This window comes from Otolemur garnettii, unplaced genomic scaffold, assembly GCF_000181295.1.
Source record: "Otolemur garnettii isolate 467f Iridium unplaced genomic scaffold, OtoGar3 scaffold00057, whole genome shotgun sequence".
Taxonomy (NCBI): domain Eukaryota; kingdom Metazoa; phylum Chordata; class Mammalia; order Primates; family Galagidae; genus Otolemur; species Otolemur garnettii.
Window position 1 is genome coordinate 8,433,944 of NW_003852452.1, and position 13,159 is coordinate 8,447,102.

General features: G+C 40.0%; 1 protein-coding gene and 1 pseudogene across 2 annotated transcripts in view; one reads left to right on the top strand and one right to left on the bottom strand.

The window, feature by feature from the left end:
• The window catches only part of FAR2 (fatty acyl-CoA reductase 2), a 164,994-nt gene that overhangs the window by 31,155 nt on the left and 120,680 nt on the right, over nt 1–13,159 (top strand). The gene's annotated exons all lie outside the window — the stretch shown is intronic.
• On the bottom strand, nt 7,534–9,153 carry LOC100959033 (annotated as a pseudogene). Its single transcript, XR_153841.3, has one exon. The product of XR_153841.3 is annotated as a keratin, type II cytoskeletal 8 pseudogene (transcript).

Sequence of the window (13,159 nt, forward strand, 5' to 3'; positions counted from 1 at the left end):
TTGACTTTGATATCACCCCACCCTGCCGCAGGGGCATTTGGAAATCCTACAAGGTTGTTTTTGGTTGTTAAGAGTAGAGGTAGGGAAGCATTAGGGGGCGGGACAGGGCATGCTCCGCAAAGACTTATCCTGCCCCCAGCCTCTCTATCATCCTCCCAACCTCCTGCCCTCCCTCACATAGAAGGAGAAACAGATGCTTGTGTAGGATAAGAAATTTTCCATGATCTACTAAGTTTAGCACAGTCCATCTATCAGACAGCACTATCAAATAGAAACATCACGTGAGCCATAAACCACAGGGTAAAACTGGCTAATCCATTAAAACGTTTTAAACTCGTGAGATTAATTTTAACAACCTATTTTCTTTAACCGCCTCCAACATTATCATTATAATACATAATCAGTGTAGTATTATCCGTGAGCTATGTCATGATTCTTTGAGCTAGGTTTTCTAAATCTGGTGTGTGTGTACGCTTAATAGCACATCTCCATTCACACCAGCCACAGTTCAAGTACTTAATACCCACATGTGGCTAGTGGCCCCCAAATCGCAGCTCCGAGAGATTCCATGTGTCTTTCTCACTACGTATGTCAAATGCAGCTGAATGAAAGACCTCAGCTGGCACCATCCACTGTCCCTGTCACTGTGTCACAGAATGGAATGAGATGGTCTGACCGTTTTGCAGAAAGCCGCAGCCATGTTCTTCTTCTTATTTCTTACCTTCTGATCTTTTAAGCAGTTGCAAATGGATTTCTGTATGAGTCACTTGAGTATTTTTTTAGGTATGCAGCTAAATTTCCCATTTTATGATTCCAGGCTTGACTTATTTTTTTTTTTCCTGAAAAATAAGCAAACTCTTTGCCATTTGCCCTAATTTCTTTCATGAGTCCTACAGGGTAATACCTGAACACAAGTTGGTAGACTTTCTTTCCAGAAATTTATATGCCTTAGATCTTATGGCTCTTCTGTTGGTAGTAATATTTGTCTAAATTTTCCTGGCTGAAACTTCCATAGACATTTCCAATATTCTCTCCAGCTAAAAAAAGTATTTAAATCTTAACTCTTCTTTTTTATTTTTACAAGATCAATTTCATGTGTTACTAAGCTCCTTCTGGCATTCTTTCATGTTGTATTGAATGTAACCATTTTATCCAGTTCTCTTCATTTCTCTAGAGCTTGGTTATTAAATGATAACATTTTGCTTGGGGAACTACATAATAATCTTTCATAAATCTTTGACTTCTATTTGGCTTTCTATTAAAATGCCCTTGAAGTAAGAGGCATAAATATATATAGATATATCTTTTATTTGAATTCCAAATATGAGATATTGAAATTTGAATTTTAAGTCTTTAACCCCAGGGATACACTGATTTTGAAGTGTACAGGATTAGACAATTAAATTCAGCAACTGATCCTAGAAAAAGCATTTCATACCTCATTGCTGTGGTCACCTTTGAGGTACTCCCCTTGGGAAGCTATGCACTGATGCCAGCACCTAGACCCATGCTTTAGTGTTATTTTAGAACTCTTTTTCTGGAATGGCCATCAGAGTTGTTGTCATAGAAGGTCTGGCAATTAAGTTTGTGAACTCATCGTAGAAAAAGTGCTGCATACATCATTGTTGAATATTGTTTTGGTCACCAGATGGCCAAGGGGAGTACTTCAGAGGTATCCATAGTAATATTCAACAATGAAGTATGTAGCACTTTTTCTAGGATGAGTTCACGGACATGTGCATCAGTGGCTTAGATTATGATAAGAGGCAATCACATCATATTGCCTGAAAAATTCAAGTGAATGATTTATCCATAAGTTGACTGAGATTCCATAATATTTTATCCTAAAAACAGAATAAAACAAATGGTCTTTTCTAGTCAATGTATGTTTTTGTGTCTCTCCATTTCTTCTCAGCCCAAATAGAGAGTTGTTTATACAATGGACTTTTATGTCTGCTTTTGTCTAAGCCTTTTGGCTACGTTTTCTGGAAAGGTCCTTATTTTAAATATTTTAGGCTTTGCCAACTTAATGATCTCTTTCACAGCTACTCAATTCTGCCTCAAATTATAGCATGAAAGCAGCCACAGACAATAGGCAAACTAACAGGCCTGGTCTGTGTTCCAATCAGGCTTCATTTGCAGAATAGGCATTGGACTGGGTTTGCCCTGTGAGCCATAATTTACTATCCTTTGCTCTAAATATTCCAGAATCACTCCCTTCACTTTGATGGTGGACTGGCTATCCCATCATCCATTATGATAGTGGAATAATATTAAGTTGTTATAATGACCTTTGCATATAAAGAAGACAGGTTCAGGAATTACTAATTCTTTTCTGGCTAAGAAACTGTATTTATTATCCTTCTAGTTCTCCAGCTAAGTGCATTATAAAGTTCATTTGTGCCTTTGTTTCTTTAAAAAAAATTACCCAACATTCCCCTTCTCATTTTATTTAGCAGTTTCCATAAATCCTTACCCTCTGCTTTGGGCTCATGACCTCCCAGCTTTTTGCCCCTAATTTTCATACATTTCCTACTTCATGTTCATTTGTTGAGAGGTTAAGGCTTCTCCACTTTCTGAGTTACAGTGTTAAAACTGTATTCCGAATCATTGTGGATTTGCCACAAATGCTTCTCCATAAAAATGTAAGAACACATTTATAATGGGATGAGCTGACATGGACAGTTGCAAAATTATATGTGGCCAAAGCCATCACCACCGAAACAGTGAGAACAGTTTAAAGATCTAGTGATAGAAGTGAAATATGATGCTTGTGACATACTACTGTGTGTAAATGTACCAAAAACAACTGCAACACAACAGCAAAATTTTTTACACAACAGAAAAGCCACATACCCCCACCACAGAGCTCCTAGTCTCTGTTTGTGGATGCTCCCTGGATGGTTACTGGAGAAGTGTTAAGTGCCCAAGTTACAATTGCTATGGGAACTGTAACTGAAACTTGACCTTTGATATACTTACATGTTCAACCAAAAGCTGCATTAACAGGCTATTGAATTTACCTGGTGTTTGTAGGAAGCTTTATTTTAGGCTTTCAAGGAGAATAACTTGTACTAAAGATTGTTTGGGAAGGAGACCGTAGAAAGCTTGATTCCTTTCAGAATCTTATCCACTCCTAGCGTCAGAGCTTGCGCTTCTACTTATAACAATGCTCTTGAAGACAGATGAGGAATTCTTGTTAGAGACAGCTCCTCCTTTAAAGTGCATAGAGAATGCTTACTTCTAGGAAAGCCAGTTGCCTGACTATCTGTGTTGTTGATTAAGACTTTGGCTAGACCCTCTAAGCAGGTAGATTTCCCCTGGCCTTCAGAAACCAGCAGGAGAGAAGGGCAATGGCCCAGTGAATACATATGTGAGAAATAACCATCATTAATTCTCTCACTTTCTCCACTGCATCAAATTCAAAAATGACTGAGTAACACACTACAGTGAATAATTCCCTCTACTGTTTTATTATTGCACCTCCTCAAATTAAATCAATTAAACTTCCCCTTATGAATGTGCAAATTCAAATATTCTGAGTAAGTATGAAATGTCAGGCTTATGAAGCCCCTACAGGGTTTCAGAATACTCAAATTCAAGGGAGACTAACTTGGAAGGAAAGGGGTTAACATTTATTAAACACCTCCTGTGTGCTAGGCACCATGACGGATGCCTTATATGTGCAATCTCCTTTAATCCATAAGATTTTCCATGTGACAGATGACGTTACTCAACTCTTCCAAGCCACAAAGTTAATAACTGGTGGAGCCAGCACTTGAAATGGGTAACTTCAAACCTCTGGGTTCATTAAATACCTTCTGTGTATTTGCAGATTTCTAGTTCAGCCAATAGTAGTCATAACATGTTTATCAAATAGCCCAAAGCTTCCATAAAATGTTGCATTTATGCCTGAAATACCAGTATCAACAAATATATCTAAATTTGTTTAAGGAGTGAGGTCCATTGATTGAACATTAGCTTTTACAACAGTTAATAAAGCATGAGGTTCTGATTGACATCAATGGAAATGAAAGAGGAAACAGAAAGCAAGGGAGAGTCAATATCAAGGCATCGGTTCCCTTGGTGACACTATTTTTGCATTTATATACAAATGTGTGAGTTATCTTCGACCTTGCTGACATCAGGAGACTCATTAACAACATGACTAAAATTCTTATACTTTTAGCTGTTCAACTTTTCTACCTTAATTTATAAGAAGTCAAAAGCTGCCATGCAGTATCTTTAAAAAGTTTGCTTTTTAGAGCAAAACTTGGTGGAAAGTGCAGAGTTTCCATATTCCCCTTCCCTACACATGCACAGCCTCCACCTTTGTCGAGAAGCTACAGCAGAATGGCACGTTTATTCAGATCAGTGAGACTGGGGTGATGCATCATCATCACCCCAAATCCATAATTTACATTAGGATTCACTTTTGAAGCTGTACATCCCATGGACGTGGAGAAATGCCACGTTTCCTCTGTTGTACAGTGCAGAGTAGTTTAATAGCCTTTCAAATCCTCTGTGCTCCACTTGTTCCTTCATCCCTCCACCCTGACCCTCAGCAACTACTGATCTTTTTAGGCCTTTGAAGTGTCATTTAAGTGGAATCGTGCAGTGTGTAGCCTTTTCAGACTGGCTTTGTTCACTTAGTAATATGCTACTAAGTTTCTTCCGTGCCTTTCCATGGCTTGATGGCCTGTGCCTTTTTAGCACTGAATAACATTTTGTTTGGATGAACCACAGTTTGTTCCCCCCCAACCTACTGAAGGACATCTTGGTTCTTTTCAAGTTCTGGCAAATATGAATAGAGCTGCTGTAGACATTTATATGCAGTATCTGTGTAAACATCTTTTTAGCACTTTGGGGTAAATACCAAGGAGTATGATTGCTGAATTACATGGTGAGAGTATATTTAGTTATGGAAGAAACTGCCAAACTGCCTTCCAAAGTGACCGTACCGTTTTGTATTCCCACCATAATGGTGAGAGTTCCTGTTGCCGCACATCGTCACCAGCATTTAGTGTTATCTCTCTTCTGGGTGTTAGGAATTCTGATTATCATTGAGTGCCTTTTAACACATAGTACAGTATTTCAATAGACAATAAGGTAGAGACAGGTTATTGTGGGTTGTAATACAAAATCTTGGCACATCAATTTTCCCTTCCTCTCTTCATGTAGATTAACTATTGCCCCCTTCAGGGGTGAAGTTTGCTTTCTCATGCAGAACTTTTTCTTCAAACACAGTTGTGCATTATTTCTTAAAGGAATAAAATCATATTTCCTTATGGTTAATAGAAGTAAAACTGGAATGTATCTTCTAGAAAGTACTCCATTGAAAGGATTACCAAATTCCAAAGTCTAGTCTTGAACTTCTCAAGTTCTGAAATTTAGTTCAGCATCACTTTAGCATTGATTAGATTCAATGGAATGGATTCCTAATATGCAAACACATGAATTATTGATGTTTAAACTAGGTGTAGATTTATTCCTAGGTACTGAAATAATTTCTACATTCTATAGCACCCACCCATTCTAGTATCATGTTGACTGGGTATTGTGGCCAGTTGGAATGGATTTACCCAAAATTTGATTTACATTTCTAGATTGATTATGTTACCCACACACCAAGAGGATATGAAATGTTTATTACTCCCATCAAGAGGCTTTCTGTGAAGAGCAAGATGGGTCTTTCAAACAGATCTAAAAATATTTTGAGAGCTATGAAAGAGGGAAAATAACTTTCTCTGGGCTTTTTTTAGTGCCTAAGACATGGTTCTAGGGTGAAGGTTGCTGTGATTGATACGAATTTACGGCTGGGGATAAAGAAAGAGCACCTGGGCTTTCTTATCCATTTGTCCTGATGTTGGACAGAAAGGGAAGAAAGAGGGGAATGAGGCCTCAAAGACATCTGTAGTTAAACATCAAAAAATAGAGTCAGACGCTTTATTTCACGGGGTCTTCTGATAGGTAGGAATAAGATTGTTTAAATATGAAATTGAGCAAGGGGCAGTAAATTCTTTTGAAATGTTTCAACAGTATATGGTTAAATCTAAGTGGAGTCTCTCTCCCACATGGTGTAAACCTTTCTGGTTTCCAGAATGGTAGCATTTTTGTGTCTCTCTACATTTTGATCACTGTTAGGAAAAAAAAAACAAACTTTAAATACTTATTCTTTACTTTTATTCATGGGACTCTTTTCTTCAAAATGTTCTTTGACATTAGAGCCTTCAGTGCATTCTCTGGCCCAGTCCTTCTTGCTCTAATCTGAGTGTGAATGTATCTTCTGAGATGATCTCTTCAGGTTAGCAAGTCCCATCTTTTGTAGGTATAATTAGGCTGTTTTATCCCATACTGTTCCAAGGAAACTTCACTCTCCACCATCTACAGTCACTCTCAGCTCTTTAGCAAAGAAGGCTCATAAATCTTATCCTGAATGTTACGATTACAGGTCACTTACCCTGATCTCCCATGTCATTGTTTAAAAATAATAATGTATTGTGAAATACTGGTGAAAATTCCTATCAATTATTTGTTGCAGGAAGAGTAAATTAGCAAAGTTGAGATCAATTCTGAATGACTGTGACCCAATGTTCTGTTTTATTCTCCATGGAGGAGAGAACAAAAGATTTTATTCCAAGGGAGACAGGCAAGATTCAGACTACACTTGAAAAATGTCTGCAAATACAAGGGCGATTTAGAGAGAAAATAAACTCTTCTTAAAAGGATTCTTTTAGATAGTTTATTTTAAATATTCTTCAAAGTAGAAGAACAAAGTAGACTGTTCTCCAACAGTCTGGGTTAATGGTTCTTAACCTGTTGGGTTACATCTTAGTGAGAATTGATGAAAATCCTTGGTGTTACATGAAGCAACATTTGCATTTGACCTATAATGTGCATTGTGCCTAATTCTAGGTTGTTTCGAAGATAAAAATTTATTTCAAAAGGCAAGAGTTTCTTTCATAAACTACTTGGTCTTTTACTACACAAGTTTCTCATTGCCAATTGATTCTGTTTATCTAGAATTTCCAGTTTATCTCAGAATCTGTCTTTGTATTTTGTTATTCAACTAATATCCCATTTTTGGAGCTGAAGCATAAGATTTACAGTCTTATACTTCTAGGAACATGTTTATAATAAAAAGGTCCCTTTACCAAGGCTTACAAGGATTAGATACGGAAATAAGAATAGCAACCTTTGACTGAGTGGTTTGCAATGTGCCAGATACAGTACAAAGCACCATCTCATTGAATTTTCCAACAACCTATGAGATAGGTATTAATCCCATTTAATTGACAAATAAACTGAAGCTTAGAAAAATTAAATAATTTGCCTACTAATTTAAAAACTGAATGACCTGAATGTCTGTTGCTAGAGAAGAAGTTACAAGTGAAGCGAAACATGGACTTGGTAAACTTTTAAAACTAGAAGTTTTGTTTGTTTGTTTGTTTTGGTTGGCAATGTGGCTGAAGCTTTATTTTTAAAAAAGCAATCAAACTGATTTTCAGTTGGGGCTGTATGTAAGAGTGGGTAACCCAGGTGGTAAACTCCCCAGAAGGGTGAGCTGAGGGATGGGCTGAGCCTCAGGTGGGTCTCCTGTTCCACGTGCTCCCTGGCACAGCTGCCTCCCCCACAGGCTCTGTGGCAGCAGTGTGAGAGGATAGACTGGAGGGGCCGCAGTGGCAGCTCACTTGGGCAGGACATCAGAGGACTCAGACACCAGTTTCCCATCTTCTTCACGACCACAGCCCTGGAGCTGGTGCCCCCACCAGAGCCAAAGCCAGTCTGGAAGGAGCTCAGACCATAGCTGAGGCCAGGCTTGTGAGGTCTCTGTAGGCCGAGCTCAGGCCACTCGAATAGCCACTGGTGGTCTTCGTGTGGATACTCATGCTCTGCATCCCGACTCCGGCCGGCTCTCCTCATCCTCCAGCAGCTTGCAGTAGGTGGCGATCTCCACGTCCAGGGCCAGCTTGACATTCATCAGATCCTGGTATTCACGCAGCTGCTGAGCCATGTCCTGCTTGGCTTGATGCAGGGCAGCCTCCAGCTGGGCCAGCTTGGTGTTGGCATCCTTAAGGGCCAGCTCCCTACACTGCTTGGCATCCGCAATGGAGGCCTCCAGGGCAGCCCTCTGGCCTTTGAGAGCTTCCATCTCTTTCTGGAGCTGGCTGATGTTCTGGTTCATGACAGAGATCTCAGTCTTCCTGCACTGCAGTTGGTTCCGTGCTTCCCAGCCTGCACCTGCAGCTCTTTGTACTTGGTCTGGTACATGCTCTCAGCCTTAGCCCAGCTGTGGTTGGCGATCTCCTCGTACTGGGTGCGGACCTCAGCAAGGATGCTGTCCATGTCCAGGGAGCAGCTATTGTCCATGCACAGGACCACAGACGTGTCTGAGATCTGAGACTGCAGCTCACGGATCTCCTCTTCATACAGCTGCTGAGGAAGTTGATTTCGTCAGTCAGCCCGTCCAGGCCGGACTCCAGCTCCACCTGGTTCATGTAGCTTCATCCACATCCTTCTTGATGAGGACAGATTCATTCTCCATCTCTGTAGCTTGCTGGTCTCCACCTCATACTTATTCTTGAAGTCCTCCACCAGCCCCTGCATGTTGCCAAGCTCTGCCTCCAGCTTCAGCTTCTCCTGGCCCAGTGTGTCCAGCTGTCGCTGAAGGTTGTTGATGTAGCTTTCAAACATGCTGTCCATGTTGCTGCGAGCCGTCTTCTGCTGCTGCAGGAGGTTCCACTTGGTCTCCAGCATCTTGTTCTGCTGCTCCAGGAAGCGCACCCTGTCGATGAAGGAGGCAAACTTGTTGTTGAGGGTCTTGATCTCCTTCTCCTGGGTGTGCACGACCTGAATGTTGGGGTCCACCCCCAGGTTGAGTGGGCTTAGCAGACTCTGGTTCACTGTGACGGCTGTGATGCCCCCCATATCTCCAGCTCTGACGTAGCCTCCAACCAGACCCAGGCTGGTGCCCAGGCCACTCCAGAAGCTGCCACTGCCCACCCGAGAGAAGCTCGAGGAGTGGATGTGGGCACCGGGCCCACTGCTGTATGAGCGGCTGCTGAAGGCCTGTGGGGTGGAGGTGGACACCTTGTAGGACTTCTGGATAACTCTGATGGACATGGTAAAGACTGGAGTAGAGGCAGGTGGGCCAAACCAGAGATTTGAGAAGAAGGAAAATCTGCTTCTAGATCAAAACTAGAAGTATTTTTAAATGAATTCCATTTTACAGGTCTGTATTCGAAATTATGAAATGCAGTTTCTAGCCTTATTATATCCCAAATTAATGGTGTAGAGAGTTGTCTAGAGGGGTCTCGTGTTCATTTAAGAAATGAAGTATTCCTTTACAGGCTATTTTGATCATGGCAATCAAACAAGCAGACATTCCTCAGGCATTTGAACTTGAGAAAAAGAAAAAACTCACACTTAATACAAGACAATTTTTTATGAACCAAAAACTCAACCAAATAGCAGGTGATCAACATAGCTCAATGGTGACATTAAATGCATTTCAAATAGATATGACATCTCTATCTCTTTATAGCTGTGAACAGCTGTGTACTTTCAAAATAATAAACTTTTTAAAGAGAAAAAACAGAAGAGAGCAAAATATGCTTGAGAGTTCTTTTTTTTTTTTTGCTTACTCTAAAATTAGTGTTTAAAAAAAATCTTCATATTCTTTCCTGTTATTTGTTTACATTTAGATAACATATCATCTTCCTTTTAATGTTTATTATGAATACTCATAATTTTGTTATTGATGACAAAGGCTTTAGAGTATTAATTTTTTTTTTTTTTTTTTGCAGTTTTTGGCCGAGGCTGGGTTTGAACCCACCATCCCACCACCTCTGGCATATGGGGCTGGCGCCCTACTCCTTTGAGCCACAGACACTGCCCAGAGTATTAATATTTTTAAGTATTTTTCTCCATTTATAGATTTTTTTTATTAAACATCTTAGAGCTGTGAAAAAAATGATGCAATCAATTCTATATTTCCACCTAAAAGGGTAGAAAAAGCAGAGTTATTTTTTGATCTCCAAGTACTGTCTACATCACAGCCACTATTTCCTTCCCTATCCCACCGCCTCACACTTCCCTCCCCTCCAGATCATCCAGAGGCATTCTAAGTTCATTAATTTCCTCCCTTCCCCATCTCTTTGACCTTTACCTTCATCCTACTGCTTGTCAAACATTTATTCTGAGAGCCAGGTGCTAGAGATACAAAGACAAAATCATATTTCTGTTCTCAAGGTACTTAAGGTCTAAAGGAGAAGATGTATTTGGAAATGATTGCCTCTGGCAGAGGTAAAGGCCCTTGACCCTGCCTGAGTGGTTCAGCTGGTCCTGTTAAGCAAGACAAAGGTAATGTGTATGACCCAAGTGCAGGCACATATAGGGAAGTGGTCAAAGTTGAAAGGAGAAGCATGCAAAGGACCAGCTCCCACACACGCCATGTTACAGAACACGATCAGGAATTCAAACTTCATGTTGAATCACATTAATACGGCCTAAAAATTGAAGAAGCATCAGTGGGAGAGGACATGATAATATATTATGCATTTTAGAAATATCCCACTGGCAGCGATGTGGAAGCAGAGTGGATGAGGTTCACATGAAAGATGGCAGTATTAGTGGGGACACCGAGAAGTCCTGAGCACCTGCAAGGCAAATGTGACAGGGACATGCACCAAAGAGATGAATTGAGACAGAATGTGTAGACCCATCTAATGTGAGTGAGAGGAAATAATCCTCAGGTTTATGGAGTGAGATGATGGTGACTGTCATTATGATTGAAGATTGATTCATTTTCTGGATGTGTAGTGTGGGTGGTCCCACTGAGACATTTGAGTGCCACTGTGGGAAACCCAATTAGAGATGAATCTAGGGTTCAGGACAGAAGTGGAGGCTATGGGTAGTATAGCAACTTAAGAGTTGTAAGTGGCATGTAAGTAGTGGTTAAACCCTCGTGTACGAATGACATCAGTAGCTTCATTAAAAAGGGAAAACAAAGGCCTGGAGGGGCAGTCAAGGAAAACATAGCCTTCTCAAGGCCAAGTCAGGGGACTTCTGGGTCATAGGGGACCTTTGTGTGAACTAGAAAACACCTTTACTGCCACATGTATCAGCCAGAAGGTTGTTATGAATTATGTTCATGAATTGACAATGAATTAATAAATTCTGCAATGTAAATGGCACATCCTGGTGCTTAGAGGTACACAGCTCCCTAACCATGCCAGATACCAGTAGTGAGATGCTAGCTGGGAAGGAGAGAAAAGCAACCTCCAGGCAAGGAAGAAGAAACCAAGTTGTGTCTTGGAAACGCACGGAATAGACTTTCACAACAGAAAGAGTAATCAGTACTGCCAACTGTGACCCAGAAGCACGGTCTGGAAGTATTCAATGGGCAGTCTCTTCTCAAGTTCAGAATGTTCTCTCTCTCCTGCTTCTTGCAGATGTTTTGACGCCTGACCAGTTTCCATCCCCTCTACCACCTGGGCACCTGCTAATTTCCTTCTTCCCCTTTCTCTCTTGCTTATGGGTTTTCTCTCCTCCTGATTTAAATGTGGATACATTGTATTAATATTTTTTCCTCCTTCCCCTGACTGTTCTCAGGTGCGGCTGTCATTTCCCCCTGACTGGCACATCTAGGATTGTGATCTTTCCTTTAGGGCTTCACAAAACACATCTGTTTCAACCACAATCCTCTAGACACTTTTGCTTTTAGAAAAAGTTTACATTTACATTGGAATAACAACCCCTTCTGAACAAGCAATAAAAGGGGGTTTGAGGTCTCCTTCATACATACATCATCTTTTTGGATAAGGAAAATTGGATCGGCCTAATCACAGGCAGTCATACCAAACCACTTGGCCCCTTCCATGAGATTTCTGCCTTCTTCCCTATGTAAGCTGGAGTTAGGGGCATAAATAGAAGTCAAGTAACAGACTAATCAGGGAGAGAACTTGAGTTACAGAGAGACTTGTACCAAGATAAATTATTTAGTCATATGCTACATAGATAGCCATAGCATTTGTCTTTTTAATTGCGAATGATGACTTTGCTATAGCTGGGTCAAACCTTAGCCCATTATTTCACAAGAACTGCACTGTCAATACCGTAGCCATTAACCACATGTGGACTGTGTAAAATTAAAATTAAATTAATGAAAATGAAGTAAAAATAAAAACTCAGGTCCCTAGTCATACTAGTCACATTTTAAGTTCACAGCCACATGTGGCTAATGGATTGTTCTGTCTCAATTGAACAGAGCAGATTTAAGTGTGGATACATTTTATTAATATTTTATAGATACAGAACATTCCCACCACCACAGAAAGATGTTTGGACAGTGCTGTGCCAGAATAGAAGTGATGGTTCCTGTCACACATCCTGATGGTTCTCAGCTTTTGATGAAAAAGGGAGTCCCTTGGCAATAGGAGACAATTTTTATTATACCGCACAGAGGATTTTGGAGGGGTGGAGTGTTTATCTGATTCCTTATAATGATTTAAGGAATTAAGTCAATTCTGCTTTCCAAAAATTACCACAAGGTTAGATTTTTCTTTTCTCTAAAAGGAGGATGGTACGTGATTGTTGGGGTATACTCAGAAGATAATTACAAAACCCTCTAGACTTCTCAAAGAACTGTTCATATTCTCAAATGAACATTTATTTATTTAACTGATGAACATATTGGTAATCATCACTACCAACTCTTTGGTAGCAGTGAATGCTCTTTTAGGAACTTATTGAGAGATTCATTTATTTCCTTGCTTTCAAAAATCAGCTATGACGGGAGCTATCAGTGCATTCTAGTGTAGCCATCATGTCTAATCCATTCTAGAAGCATCCTTATGGAAAATCCAAGAATCATCAAAGAAATAAGTCTTAGAGATATTTTTTTCAAAAGGTAGATGCTATTTGGGTCAAATTATAAATGAAACCCTGAGGATACCTGAAAACAAGACAATACAAGTGGTTTTGTAGTTTATTTTGAAGATGATTTCTGTAGAAAGAACTGACACTTGATATTTAGTATTTTATAGTGAAGAGAAGCACTTTACTAAGTTTTATTTTTTTCAGGCTTTGGCTTAAACCTGTGGTCTTTGATTGGTATGACATTCTAACAAGCTAGGAATTTCTTCCTTGAACCACACAC